Source organism: Rhipicephalus microplus, chromosome X, assembly GCF_043290135.1.
Source record: "Rhipicephalus microplus isolate Deutch F79 chromosome X, USDA_Rmic, whole genome shotgun sequence".
NCBI lineage: Eukaryota > Metazoa > Arthropoda > Arachnida > Ixodida > Ixodidae > Rhipicephalus > Rhipicephalus microplus.
This window is the reverse complement of record NC_134710.1, coordinates 474,269,643-474,284,915: the sequence shown is the minus strand read 5'-3', so window position 1 is coordinate 474,284,915 and position 15,273 is coordinate 474,269,643.

The window sequence follows — 15,273 nt, the reverse complement described above, 5'->3', positions numbered from 1 at the left end:
CCCGCCGGCCAATTCAACCGAAGCAACCTTCGAGCGAATACAACAGTGGAATCGGCCTCTTGACTGATTTGCCTTCAGGTGTACGAAGCAAGCATGTTCTCACTAGTCCATCCTTGTCTGGGAAAATCTTTCCGACCTTGCAGAGTTTCCACCGTGTTCTTTTTCGTGCTTCTCCAAGCAGAAGTTCTCCTTCTCGTTTATTTGTTTGACCCTCTATTTTCCTGCTGGCACACTTAAGCTCCCTCAGGTGCTCATTTTTTCATCTGGTCCACCATATTATCATTGCCTGTTGTCTTGCACTCCAGTAATTCAGCAAACTGTATTCTCTCAGTCTGTTTTCTTTCTTTTTGTTCATTGCTTGCCTGCCTCCAATAACGTCCGCCGGTGTGATGGGTTGTGGCTCGTTAGGATTGTCATACACATAAGAGGCCGGTTGTTAAGTACTCCTTCTGCTTCATCAATCACAGTCCGTAGTTCTTCTTCATCCAAAAGTCGAGCACCTATAGTTTTTGCCATGGATGTCTTAAAGCTCAATACGTCGTCTACGGAATTCCACTTCAGTCCCAAAATCTTGATTTGTCCCTCTTTTCTTATTCCTCGATCCAGATCCTCTCCTTTTTCATCAAAGAGTTTTTTTAGCTCGGCGTCATTTGAAATCCATTTTCTTAAATTCATTCCCGCATTTGGAAAAATATCTCGTGCATCTTTGTATATCTTCGTCGATGTCGAGTATTCGTCGGCTCCTAGTAAAACGTCATCGACGTAGATTCCTTTCCGGAGTTGCGCCACAACTGCAGGATATTTTTCTTTGAATTTATCCAAATGTCGATGAATCGTGGCCGCTAGAAGGAAGCTATTTGGAGTATTTCCGAAATTAGCCCTCGTCATCCTCCACGTTTTTATCTTCAGGGTTGGTATGTCTTCGCTGGGTATTCTTTCCCACCACATGAATCGCAGTGCGTCTCGGTCATTTTCATGTATCTTGATCTGCAAGAATGCTTTTTCCACGTCGGCTGATATAGCGATCTTGTGATGTGGAAAGTTCATCAGCAAGCTTGTGATGCCGGGGTTTAGGTTTGGCCCCTTTTCCACGTTGTCATTCAAGGATTCACCTGGATTCCGTCTTGGCGATGCGTCAAAGACGATCCGTATTTTTGTCGTTGTTCGGTCCTTCTTAGTTACTGCTTGATGCGGCATGTAGTATACGAATTTGTTATGTATATCGGATCCAGCTTCTTCTTCGACATTTTCTGCTATTTTTTGCTCGAAGTACTCTCGAATAGCTTTGTCATAGGCTAGGAGCTCATCTTTATTATTGCATAATTTCTTGGTCACCTGGATAAGCCGCTTCTCTTCAATGGTGTTGTTGTCATCCAATGTTACGTTTTTTTTCCACTTGGTATCTTCCTGCCTTGAACTCCATTGTTTGTCGGACGTTCTCTAGCGCATGTTGATCGCTCATCTTTCTTGCTGGTTTCTCCTTGATGCCCATGTTTTTGAAGTCCCAGAATCTCTGCAGTTCGTCCACAGTCATGTCCGACTTGGCACTGACCTTGAGTACCATAACCGTTGATGATTTCATTGGCACACAATAAAGTCCTACAGGACCTTGGACCGTCCATCCCAATATTGTTTCTATTGCCATTAGTTTTGGATGAATGTCGCAAATGCGACCAGTGACTACAGTCCAGTAATAATCTGCTCCAATTAATATAGAAGTTTCCATATTTTTTCTTTCTTTGTCTGTCTTCTCGTTGTCGTCAGCCAAACAAATTCCCATCAATCTTGCTCTTTTGTGTATCGTCAACAGTGGCGATGGTAGCACGTCACAGGATATAACTTCTATCTCCACTGCCTCAATCGCGACTGGCTCCAATGGGATCCTTCCTGACGCTGGCCTCGACGACTTTCATGTCTAGTTCCATATCTCCTCCTCCAAGTGATCTTAGAGTAATCCTTTCGGGTTTTTTTACCTTGCACGCTAGTTTTCTTGACAATCTTTTGAGGATGAATGTCCTCTGGCTCCCGTTGCCCAGCAGAATTTGTGCGTAGCACCCGCTGTCTTCTCGCTCCATCCACGAAAAGGCTGTCTGCAGTAGTATGCACTTGTGTTCATCCGACTGCTGTGCGTGCATGTTGCAGGCCTTGCTGGTGTCTAACCGGTCAGGTTCTGCGCTTTTACGCACTTGCTCAACATCACCGCTTTGCTGCTGTGCTGACTTTCCTGCAGGCGTACGTGGTCGACACATGGATGTCGCGTGCCTTCCCTTGCATGTTTTGCAGCGTACGTTAGCGCGGCATATCTTCTCCGTGTAGTGAGGTCTGGTGCATCTGAAGCACCTTCGCTCCCGTTGTAAGGCTTCTTTCTTCTGTTGCATAGTAATGCTTCTTCTGCAATCTGCCAGTGTGCAGTCATCTCACAGAAGATGCATTTCTTAATGAAGGTGCTTTGAAGCGTAGATGTTCTAGTCCGCCTCATACTGTGCGGTGACTGGGTCACGTCGTATTTTTCCTCTCGAGTTTCTTCTCTGCTGCGTATGTAAATCTTTAAAAACTCCATAATTTCTTTCAAACTGCTCGTGCTGTCTGTTGACGCTAAGTCCGATTCTGTAGTTGCTGGTCTGTTGTCACATTTCTATATCTCCTTCATCTTCATCTCTATTCTTATATCCACCGGTAGCGCAGATTTTACAACAGGAGCTATCACTGTGGCGTAACTACCCATTTCCACTCTTAATGACTGCAATGCTCGTGTGTTCACTTGCAACTTTTGAAAGAGTTTCTTCAACCCAACTAAATCTTTAGGACTCTTCACTGCTTCCAAGTTTGAAAGCTCTTTTATGTAGGTCTCTCTTAAATTATCTTCTCGTCCGAAGGTTTCTTTCAGAAGAGCGACTGCACGCTCGTAATTCTAACCAGAAAACTGCAAACCTTCTATGCACGACAGCCTCCCCGGTCAGAGACACCAGAAGGTAATTAAACTTTTGATTCTTCGGCATGTTCACTCTGTTATGCACCGATGTCTTGAACTTATGCCAAAACCTTGGCCATGCTGTTTTTTTCCCCATCAAACTTGATCATCTCAAGACGTGGCAACTTAACAAGCTCTTGCGTCTCCGAGATTTGGTTAGTACCTTGCACTGAGCTCGCCTGTTCTGTGACTATTCTCATAGTCAGTTGAGTCGCTTGTTCTAACTCGCGTAATTGCTCCTCTATTTTTGTCGTTGCAGCGACGATCTTCATCTCATAATGCAAAACTCTTTCAAATTCTGCCTCCACGTCGTCTTCTTCCGTGAACGGTTCAATCTGTTCGTTAACTTGTCTTAGCGTCTGCGACACGCTCGCCATCTGGTTCAGAAGCGTCATAAGTTGCGCTCGATCGGCGTCTTCTATCGTCTTATCGATTTCGCTCGTAAGCGTAGTCCCATTAGCTCGAAGCGTCTTCCGCTTCTTCGATAGAACCTCTTTATTCATGCTTAAAACGTGTTGAAAGAGCTCTTGCCTGTTTATGTGCGTCTCCAACAGTCGCCGGTCGCGGTCCTTCTCTCGACGGTTCGTCCTTGAGCCAGACGCCGCTGCTTCGTTCTTCAACCCGTTGTTGCGAATAGGGTTGAAGTCTGTGCGTCTGTCTTCAGATTCTTCTGGTCACGGCGCCATGTTTCAAAAGGACCAGAGAGACCGCAGAACCGATACGTGTTCGGTTTATTGTTGACATAACAGGAATAATAAAATAAACAGAGCGTGCCCCTGGCCACTTCTTCCTCGCCTCCAAGCTCCATCTTCAATCTGTTTTCTACAGGCGTAGTTTAGCTCGAGCAAGCGAACGCGAGACGGAACACGGCACTGCACACAGAGTATCTGCCGCCAGCGAACTTCGAACTGGAGAGCGAACGTACGCTTGGCCGCCGTCACGAACGGCGCCGAGCTGGTTTGGAGCTAGCGCCTAAGAAATCGACGGTTATCCACAAACTCGAGCGAGTGCGAGTGCAGTGCGCAAACGTGGGTCCGCCGCCGCGGCCAACAGATGGGGCCGACGGGCCAACGCTAGCGCCGAGTACCGACGCTAGCGCCGAGTACCGACGCTAGCAAAAGCTCCGCCAGCCCGTGCTGGTGCACTTATAGCACGCGACATACTACACCAAGCTCGTTACGAGAAACCGCAACGTGTTTTCGACGACTCCCAACACAGCGACGAGGTCTCAGCCCAATATCGTGAGCCCGGAGCTCATCGCGGCGGCGAAGACAGGCGAGCACTTTATGAACGAGCGTACGGGAGGCCGACGGCAATGGCGGCGAATTTCCACGCGGTCACAAAGCACAGGCGAACTGCAGACGCCCAAGCTGACCTTCGCGGTGCATTTCGTGCGTGCGATATACAACACGGCCGAGCCCGTTGCTGGCGAGCGCGATCCATATCGCACACGCGACAAGTAGAGTAGAATAAAGATTGATCACCTACTTGCGAAAGAATCCAGTGCTGATTTCTGTCCTGAGTTGAACTGAATTAATGTATTCGATAGGCCTGCTGTCTTCTCGGCCGCCTTGTTGGCCTTCCTAACTGTTGCTGTCGTGTGTTGGTCGTGACTATCTTGAAGCCAGAGACATACAGCGCCGTGTGGTGACGTGTCGAGACCTGCTCCAGACTTCATGGGTTCGACGAAACGTAAAAGCAGCAGCAAACGTTCATCCAAGCGCACACACAATCACTACGTAGTAATTCTTAGATAGTCGAATCCAGGCGGTCATGGTTGAGCACTCCGAGCGCGACAAAACGCGAACCGTCGCTAGCAAAATACGGCGAAAGAAGGAGCCAGGAGAGGAGGAGGACGGCTAGTGACCTTGGCAACGCTTTGCGCAATGCCCGCCTTTCCCGGGCGGTTCATTCCTTTGGAGCGTGTTTGGAGACTAAGTGGTTTGCACGCGGCACGCTTCCCTCTGTGTTGCTCCTCAACGGTCTATCCGTTCATCGCGAGCGCCCATTGGGCTCCGTTACTCTTTTTTCGGGTAATTTTGCCTTAGAGTGTAGATACTATTATCGAAACGGCCAGGAGAGCTAGAAGTCGTAGGCGCATATATATATATATATATATATATATATATATATATATATATATATATATATATATATATATATATATGGTCAATGTCACCAACGTTCGATAGGAAATGATTCGCTTTTTAAAAGCTAACATCGGGAGCTTTCACAACCCGCCGCAGTGGTCTAGTGGCTGAGGTATTCGGCTGCTGGCGTGCAAGTCGCGGGATATAATCCGGGCTGCAGCTGCTGCATTTTCGATGTAGGTGAAAATGCCGTAGGCCCGTGTGCTCAGAAGTTGACGCACGTTAAAGAAGCTCAGGAGGCCGAAATTTCCGGAAACTCCACTACGGCGTCTCTCATAACCATATGGTGGTTTTGAGACGTTGAATTTCAGATATCAATAAATCAATCCATCAATCAATCAGCTGCTCTGAGCCAACGAATGCAAAAAATAAATATCAAGGTTTCCGCAGCGAACCCCCGAATTCTACGTGGCAATCCAGCATCCTACCACAGAGCAAGACCAGGTCTCGGAAATACCTTTCAAATAAGATTTAAATGTTCGTGAATTTCACTTGTGGTTGCAGCGCTGGCTGTCGAAGTTTATAAACCTTAGATATGTACTCCTATGATGCAGCTGGCATGTCGTGTTAACGTTATTAGAAGTTAGGTGTCATGCGCTGGAGTTGATTCATATAGCACTGTCTAGGGCTACCATCCCCGCAAGCACCAGCGCTTGATATCAGCTAATCGCTTCTGGTGTTGCCGATACTCGTGTACCTGTTGGCACCGTTGCGCAAATGCAAACAACTGGTTATATAAACATCTGCAGCAGTTCATCATATGCCTGTGCGTGCAACATTTCTACACATGTCTAGCATCATTTCATGACGTGTCCCTCAATAAAAATTTAAGACTTGGTTCCCTTCCCTCCGCATGCTTCGCTAACGCTGATCCAAAAGGTGCATAGGATCTGCCTAATTTTTATGATTTATATTAACGACATAAATGTGGGTATTACGTCCGTTTTGCGACTGTTTGCAGGTGATTGCGTGTTGTACCAAAATATGTCTTCTTATCAGGACGTGACAGCACTTCAGGGAGGCGAGTAGAATTCACGACTGGTGTAAGCAGTGAAATGTGTGTTTAAACAGTAAAAATTGCATCTATATGTGTTTCACTCAAGAGTACAAACTACTGATAAACAAAAACTATGAATAAGGAGTTAGTTACCAAAGCGGATGTTTCTGAGTACTTAGGCGTCATATTCTTCGCTAATTGTTCATGGGATGCGCATATCCGTGAAATGGTTGGTAAGGCTGCATGGTAGCTGAACTTTGTTGAACAAAACTTATGATGTTGTGAGATAAAATTCAACGGCGTGTGTTTACTACATGCGTAAGACCAATGGGCACGTCGGCTGGTCGCCTGTGAACAGGATGACAAACCCGTTCTTCTATTTCATGCAGATTCTGCTGCTTGGCGCAGCATGGCCGGCCGGCGCATTTGATACAACGCGGCTGAATTTGACGGTATCTATCACCGTCGGAGTATGCGCAAATGGGCGTCAACACGCCTTTGATCACAACGGATGTGAGCTACCAAGATGCTACGTCGAATGGACTGCAGCGCCATCCGCTTCGACTTCTTCGGCCACTGCGCCTATAAGAAGAGCATCACCCGAGCATCTCTTTAGTGGACACGTAGGCTGGTTGATTCATTGATATGTGGGGTTTAACGTCCCAAAACCACTATATGATTATGAGAGACGCCGTAGTGGAGTGCTCCAGAATTTTAGACCACCTGGGGTTCTTTAACGTGCACCCAAATGTGAGCACACGGGCCTACAACATTTCCGCCTCCATCGGAAATGCAGCCGCCGCAGCCGGGATTTGAACCCGCGCCCTGCGGGTCAGCAGCCGAGTACCTTAGCCACTAGACCACCGCGGCGGGGCCACGTAGGCTGGTCGCCTGTGAACGGGATGACAAACCCGTTCTTCTATTTCACGCAGGTGAGCAAAAAGTACTCATCAGTCAAGTCTAGTGGCCGGTGTCTAGTCCAGCTGACGTGCCCACGTCGTTTGTGTGCTTTGTTTCACTACGCAAAAGATGTCATGTATACTCCTGTTTAATGCGTTGTGGCAATATCGAGCCGAATATAGGGCCTGAAACAGAAAAGTTGCTGCGCGAACTTCTTGAAGATCATAAGACAATGCATAAAAACCTAGAGAAGGTGGAAAACAGGCTTAAGGATGTTGAAGACTCAGTGGCAATTGTTAAAGAACTCGGAGCTAAACTTGTGAATTTGGAATACACAGTGACACAGTGAGATAAAAAGTTCACGAAGCTTGAGGACAGGAGGAGGCGGAACAATCTTCTTGCTTTTGGCGTTCCGGAGCCGTCTGGGGAAACTCAAGAATCACTAGCGCAGAAAGTGGCTGAGGATATATTTCGAGATGCATCAGTAGTGAAGGTATCTTCTATAGAAAGAATTCATAGAATTTGCCGTCCGGTGTGAACCAGTCACGCCCTGTGATTTTAAAGTTGTCTTACCATCGCGAGAAAGTTTCCGTTCTCAGCAACGGTTACAAATTAAAAGGAATGACCATATCAATCTCAGAGGAATTCTCGGCTGCCAGTAGAGAGGTTCGAAAGTGTCTATGGTATAGCGCGGCTGATGACAGGCGAGATGGGACAAAGGTAACACTAGTTTATGATAAAATAAAAATAAGTAATCAAAACCACGAAAAGAGGCGGACGACCGGCCATCAGCTCCGCTCAGGCGCGAGAGTCGCAGAATGAAATAAAGTCCTCAAAAATACTTTCCTATGTCTTAACGTAAATGCCCGAAGTATAATAAAGAAAACAGATGACCTGAAAAGCATAGTTGCCGCTCACAGCCCCCATGTAATAGTTATTACAGAAACGTGGCTCCCCGGTGACATAAGTGACTCGGAAGTCGCACCGCATGGATACCGTATCAACCGCAAGGACCGTGATTCCCGCGGTGGCGGCGTCGCTACTTTGTACATCGACTCGTTTCGCATTACACGACTACCAGATATTACCAACATTGAATGCATATTGCTGAAAGTTCATCTCGAGGAATTCCATTTGGTAATTGGCGGATTTTACCGCCCCCCGAACAGTGACGGTACTTTTTTCGAGGCGCTAAACGAGTTCATGTGCAGGAACCACGCTTTTAACCTTGTGCTAACCGGAGATTTCAACAATCCACTAATTAACTGGGATGGCGATTTTCCTGAAGCGCTCTGTGCTTCAACTGAACCACTCGTAGACATTGTTTTATTACATGGCCTAACAAAACTAGTAAATGTGCCTACAAGAACACAAGGGGATAGTCAATCAATTTTGGATCTCTTCATTATTGGTGACAATGTTCTTGATCGCGCCCCGAGAGTTGACATATTCAAAAGTATCTCGGACCACAAGCTCTTGTGCTTAAATGTCGAAGTGAAATTCCGATCACGGCAGGCGAAGAAAGAGTGTATTGTTCCGGTGTTTTCACGTGCTAGTGATGTTGATATTTGGGAAGTTTTAGATAGTTCTTTTTGTTTGTTTAACTCGTTTGACGAATCAGGTGCCTATGCTGTTGAACAAATGTGGTGCTTTTTTAAACAAAGCTGGTTTTGACTTGTGTGAAAAAGTTTATCCCACACAAACGACACTCGCAGCGTACACACAACCCGTGGATGACGAAAGAGATTGCACGTCACCAACGTAAGTTAAACAAAGCGAAAAGGCAGTACAGGCGGTGTCCATGCTCAAGTGGTTCAGATAAGATACCGGAGTTACCCGAACAACTGAAGAACAGTATTAAAAAGGCTAAAGATTTTCACGAACACGTTCGTCTTGAAAACTTTCTTGAACTTCACCAGAAAAAATTTGGTGACACATTTCGCCAAATAAGAAAGATCCTCCTACTCTATCAATCGATGGTGTCACTGTGATGGATAACGCAGTAATTGCCGAAGCTCTTAATGCTTATTTCGGCGCTGTATCTGTTGTTGACGACAGCTGCACACCAGAATTTAGCAAACTCGATCATAGCGAGCCTATAGATAATGTGTCTATATCTGAAGAAGGCATACTAGCAATACTGTTAAATTAGACAAGAAATCGCCAGGCATAGACGGTATACCAAATGCAGTTTTAAAGCGATATGCTGAATGGGGTTCAAATATCTAAGTCGGTTGTTCAAGAAGTCTCTGTCTAATTCGGATCTTACATGCGACTGGAAATACGCAAAAATCACGCCGATCCCTAAAACAAACGCGCCATAAACTCCATCATCATATAGACCAATTTACTTTTTATGCACATGCGCGAAGGTACTGGAGCACATAATTTTTAACCTTGTATCCAGCTTCCTTAAAAGCAAAGGCTTAATTGGTTCCTTCTAGCCTGGCTTTCGCTGTGGTTACTTTACAGTCACCCAGCTCATCAAAACTGTCCACGACTTAGCAGCAGCCCTAGACAGACATAACCAGGTCGACATTATATTTCTCGACTTTAAAAAGGCATTCGACCGAGTCTGACATCGAAAATTATAATTGAAGTTCGAACCAATACCCAAGAACACCCAATTACTAGCTTGGATAGAAACCTACCTCTCATGTAGACGACAAGTCGTGGCTATTGATAATAAAACTTCGCGTGCCATTCCAGTCCTTTCGGGTATCCCGTAAGGCTCTGTTCTTGGTCCTTTATTTTTTCTTGTATACATCACTGACATCGTTTGGAACATACCCGTTAAAATAAGGCTCTTTGCTGATGATTGTATTATATACCGTGAAATTGCCACACCCCACGACCAGATAACAATCAATAAATCTTTGGACCAAATTCAAACATGGTGCACAGACTGGCAAATGACTATCAACAAAAAGAATACTGTCGCAATGACAATTAGTCGCAAAAAGCACCTTATAACGCATTCTTACTGTTTTGGTAATGAACCTCTGGAAGTAGTAACTAACTATATATATCTGGGAGTTATCATTTCTCACAATCTTAAATGGAATGACCACATTGACTACATACATAGAAAGGCAATGAAAAAACTCGGATTCACAAGGAGGCGTTTCATTAAGTTCTCTCCAAAAGTTAGAATATTACATTAGCCTATAAAACATTTATTCGGACACTGCTGGAATATTGTGCCGCTCTTTGGGATCCATACACAAAAATAAACATTTCAATATTGGAAAAAATACACAGGAAATCAGTTAGGTTCATCTTTCATCAATACAGCTGGGAGGCATCAGTAACATTTCTTCTAGAAACGGCAGAGCTGGGAAAATTAGCCAATCGCTGATACCACGGACGAATGAAACTATTTTACCTTCTTTATTATAGACACTTAGGTATCAAAAAGCATACATATTGTCACGCACTAAGAGCCGTGAAGACAAGACAGGAACAGCGGGGCAGGAAGACACGAGCGTGTATCTTTAAACGAAGCGCTAACACACACTTCTTCTTCGTTCTCTTTTCCCTTTTTGGCTCGCTAGGGCTTGCCGGCTCACAACTCTAGGTGGAATTATTCCCCCCTCCCATTAGAGCATCGACTCGATGCTCATACACAAAATGACAGCAGGGCCCATAAGGGAATAAAAAGAAAGGGAGAAACAATACTTATAGTGCACAGGGGATATGCAGGTGCAGAAAAAAGACAACTGTCTGTGGTTGGTCATAAAAAAACATTAATACAGTTCAAAGTTCGTTCGAGACCTTATGGACAACGAAAAAGAAATGTTTGCTGCCCTTGCGCAGTAAGGCGAGTATTACTGCGTAAAATAAGGTTTTAAGCGGACGACATGCACAATCTCTGTTCGTGGTGAGTGGCGCTGGGTCGTTGCCGAGCCTCCATCTGGAATGACTTCGTAGTTGACCTCGTTCAACCGCCGTAATACTTTGTAGGGTCCGAAGTACTTGCTCAGGAGTTTCTCGCTGAGACCTCGCCGTCTAACAGGTTGATGTCACAAGAAATCATGGCGTCTAGCATGGTTTGCACGTCTCGACCGTAAACGAGGCGGAAGGGTGCGAACCTTGTCGTTTCCTGGGTTGCGGTGTTATACGCAAACGTTACGTATGGCACGATCTCGTCCCACGTTTTATTCTGCACATCCACGTACATAGAAATTATGTCAGCCAGTGTTTTGTTTAGCCTTTCTGTCAACCCGTTACTCTGGGGGTGGTATGCGGTTGTCTTACGGTGGTTCGTGTAACTGAGTTTGAAGATGTCATCCAACAGTTTTGCCGTAAACGCTGTCCCTCGGTCAGTGATGATGACTGACGGGGCGCCGTGACGAAGCACTATGTGGTGCATGAAAAACTGGACGACGTCAGATGCTGTACCGCGTGGCAGTGGCTTCGTTTCAGCGTAACGCGTCAAATAATCAGTTGCGACGATGATCCACTTGTTTCCAGAGTGAGACAAAGGAAACGGTCCAAGAAGGTCCATTCCAACTGTGTCAAATGGCGTACGCGGTGGGTCGATGGGTTGTAGGAGCCCTGCAGGCTTTATAGGTGGTGACTTGCGACGCTGACATTCGCGGCATCCTTTCACGTAGCGTTTCACACAAGCTGCAAGTTTTGGCCAGAAATGTAGCTGTCGTACCCGGTCGAGCGTCCGTGAGTATCCCAGATGGCCGGATGTCAGCTCATCGTGGCAGGCTAATAGGATATCATCACGAAGGTCTTGAGGAACGACTAGAAGATAAGATCTGCTGCCGGTACCGGTGTTTTTCTTGTATAATATGCCGTGTCGTAAGCAAAATGACGGCCACGTACGGGAAAGTTGTCGAGGAACCGACACGGTTCTGCCTTCTAAATGGTCGATGATGGGCCTTAACTCGGGGTCCGCTCGTTGCTTACTGAGGAGGTCCGCCCCACTGAGAGTCCCCAGGAAGGCACTGTCGTCTTCTACAGCTGTATGGTTGGATTCTAGAGGTGCTCGTGATAGCATGTCGGCGTCTTCATGCTTTCTACCCGACTTGTAGACGATGGTGACATCAAACTCCTGAAGTCGCAGACTCCATCGTGCTAATCGCCCAGAGGGGTCTCGGAGGTTAGCCAACCAACATAAAGCGTGGTGATCCGTCACAACTTTAAATGGGCGCCCATAAAGATAAGGCCTGAACTTTGTAATCGCCCATACTACCGGGAGACATTCCTTCTCTGACGTTGAATAGTTGGTTTCGGCACGTGATAAAGTGCGGCTCGCATAGGCGATCACACGTTCGGTTCCATCTTGTGTTTGCACCAAGATAGCTCCGAGACCAATGTTGCTTGCGTCAGTGCGCACCTTTGTGTCAGCGTCCTCATCGAAATGACCAAGCACAGGAGGGGAAGACAATCGATGTTGCAGTTCCGCAAAGGCAGTCGCTTGTTCGTCTGTCGACAGAAATGGGGTGTCGTCACGCGTAAGTCTGATGAGTGGCTCCGCAGTCTTAGAGAAGTTTTCGATAAAGCGGCGATAGTATGCGCAGAGCCCCAGAAATCGTCGAAGAGTTTTCTTGTCTGTCGTAGCTGGAAAAGCGGCCACAGCGGCAGTCTTCTCGGCATCGGGCTGAACGCCTGCAGCGCTCACAACATGACCCAGGAACTTCATTTCTTTGTAGCCGAAATGGCACTGCTCAGGCTTGAGGGTAAGGTCAGCGGATCGTATAGCTTCAAGAACACTCCGAATGGAATGAAGGTGCTCGTCAAACGTTTTTGAAAAGACAACTACATCATCTAGATTGATTGATATGTGGGGTTTAACATCCCAAAACCACTATATGATTATGAGAGACGCCGTAGTGGAGGGCTCCGGAAATTTCGACCACCTGGGGGACATCATCTAGATAGACGAGGCAACTTTTTCACTTGAGGTCAGCGAGAACGGTATCCATCATTCGTTGGAATGTGGCCGGAGCAGAACAGAGACCGAATGAGAGCACTCGGAATTCATACAGACCGTCAGGAGTTACAAAAGCAGTTTTTTCGCGGTCACGTTCATCAACTTCAATTTGCCAGTAACCACTTTTGAGGTCGATTGAGGAAAAGTACTTTGCTCGCCTCAGCCTGTCAAGAGAATCATCCACTCGAGGCAACGGGTACACTTCTTTCTTTGTGACGTTATTCAGCTTCCTATAATCGACACAAAAGCAAAGTGTACCATCCTTCTTCTTTACAAGGACCACTGGCGATGACCAAGGGCTGCTCGATGGCTGTACTACACCGTCTTGAAGCACTTCCTTCACTTGCTTTTGAATGACGCGTCGTTCAGTTGGTGAAACTCGGTAAGGCTGTTGCCGTATAGGGTGCGCGTCACCGTAGGTGATAATACGGTGTTTGATAATCGATGTCTGACGGATCCTTGATGAACGAGCAAAACAGGTGTGGAATTCTATCAACAAGTCGTTAAGCCTTCGTTCGTTTTCGTCAGAAAGCGTTGGATTTACGTCGGCACACTGGAGAGGTGCTTCGGCATTATCGGTCGCCTCGAAAGCAAAACACTCAGTCACATTGGTTACTGGGTAGGCATAGGCGATGACAGTACCAGTGAAAAGGTGTGGGCGCTCGTAGCTGAAGTTTGTAACAAGAACCTCGCAGTGGCAAGCCTGGAGGTCTACTAGGCTTCGTGCTACGCAGATACCCTGGGAAAAGAGTAAGGATCGATTGCTCTCCGCGACCATTTCAGCGTGTGCTGATTCATTACACGCCACTCGAACCATAACACTTGAGCGCGGTGGTATCATCACATCATCGTCAATTACACGCAGACATACTCGATCGTGGCTGGGACTATGGTCTGGTGTGGTGCTTTTTGTTGAAAATGTGATGAGGCGTTGTCGAATGTCGATGATAGCACCATGCTCCCTCAGGAAGTCCATGCCAATGATCAGGTCTCGAGAACACTGATGGAGAACACTCAAGCTGACAACAAAGGTAGAATCACGAATCTGTATTCGTGCTGTGCAAACGCCGAGTGGCATGACGATGTGCCCGCCAGCAGTACGAATTGGCCTGAGGTTCCAAGGCATCGTGACTTTCTTCAGGAGAGCAGCCTGTTTTTCACTTATTATCGAAAAATCCGCACCCGTGTCAACTAAAGCACTGACTTTGCGACCGTCGAGCAGCACTGGAATGTCTAACGAAATCTTTGCGGAACCATCTGGTGTCGTCGTCGTCGGGGTATCGTCAGTTTCCGGAAGCGTCGGTAGGAGGCCTTGAGCTTGCCCAGTATGAGCGGCCTCGCCCCCGAAGGTCGCTGTGGTTAGTTTTCCCGGCGTGGACTGGGTGACCGACCCTGCGCCACGCTCGAATAGGTACGCCGATTAGGAGAAAATCGCCGCGGTGACGGGGAGCGTGACTGGTGCAAGGACGACGAAATTCCGCGCTGCTGAGCCACATACTCTTCAATTTCAGGGGGCCGCTGACCGAACCTGGGTGGCAGTGAGTTCGTCGAAAATCCGCGTAGTCCAAGTTGCCGGTAAGAACAGTGTCGGTAAAGATGCCCAGCTTCGCCACAGTGGAAGCAGAGAGGACGTCTAGCTGGCGCACGCCAGACGTCTGATTTCCGCGAAATCAGGCGAGGTGCGCTGTAATATGGCGCCGCTTGGACCGTCTGCAGCATGGCTGGGGCCACGGTGGGATGCGGGATTGCGGGTGTAATAGGTTGCCGCAAAGCTTGAGCATACGACATGCGGGGGAAGTCACTGGGTGGTTGATAATCCCACATGAAAGGAGGTTCTCTTAAGGCATGCTGGACTTCATCTCGGACTACGCTGGACAACGAAGAGATAGTGGGCTGCGAGGGCACAGACAGCTTCTGGAGTTCTTCGCGGACGATTGAACGTATGATCTCTCGGAAGAAATCCATTTGACCACCCAAAGCTCCCAAGTAGTCCGTAGTTGAAGCGTTGACGTGCCGTTCGTATGACGGGGCTCGGTGCCTAAGAGTGCTTTCGATAGAGACGGCTTCTCTGAGAAATTCGGACACAGTCTTGGGAGGACTGCGCACTAGCCCACCGAAAAGCTGTTCTTCCACCCCGCGCATGAGGTACCGTACCTTCTTTTTTCTGGCATGCCGGGGTCAGCTTGGTGGAAAAGACGCGTCATGTCCTCGACATACATCGCAAACCCTTCATTCGGCAGTTGTATGCGGGACTGCAGATCGCGCTCAGCTCTCTCCCGCCGGTCAGGGCTGGCATATGTCCCAAGAA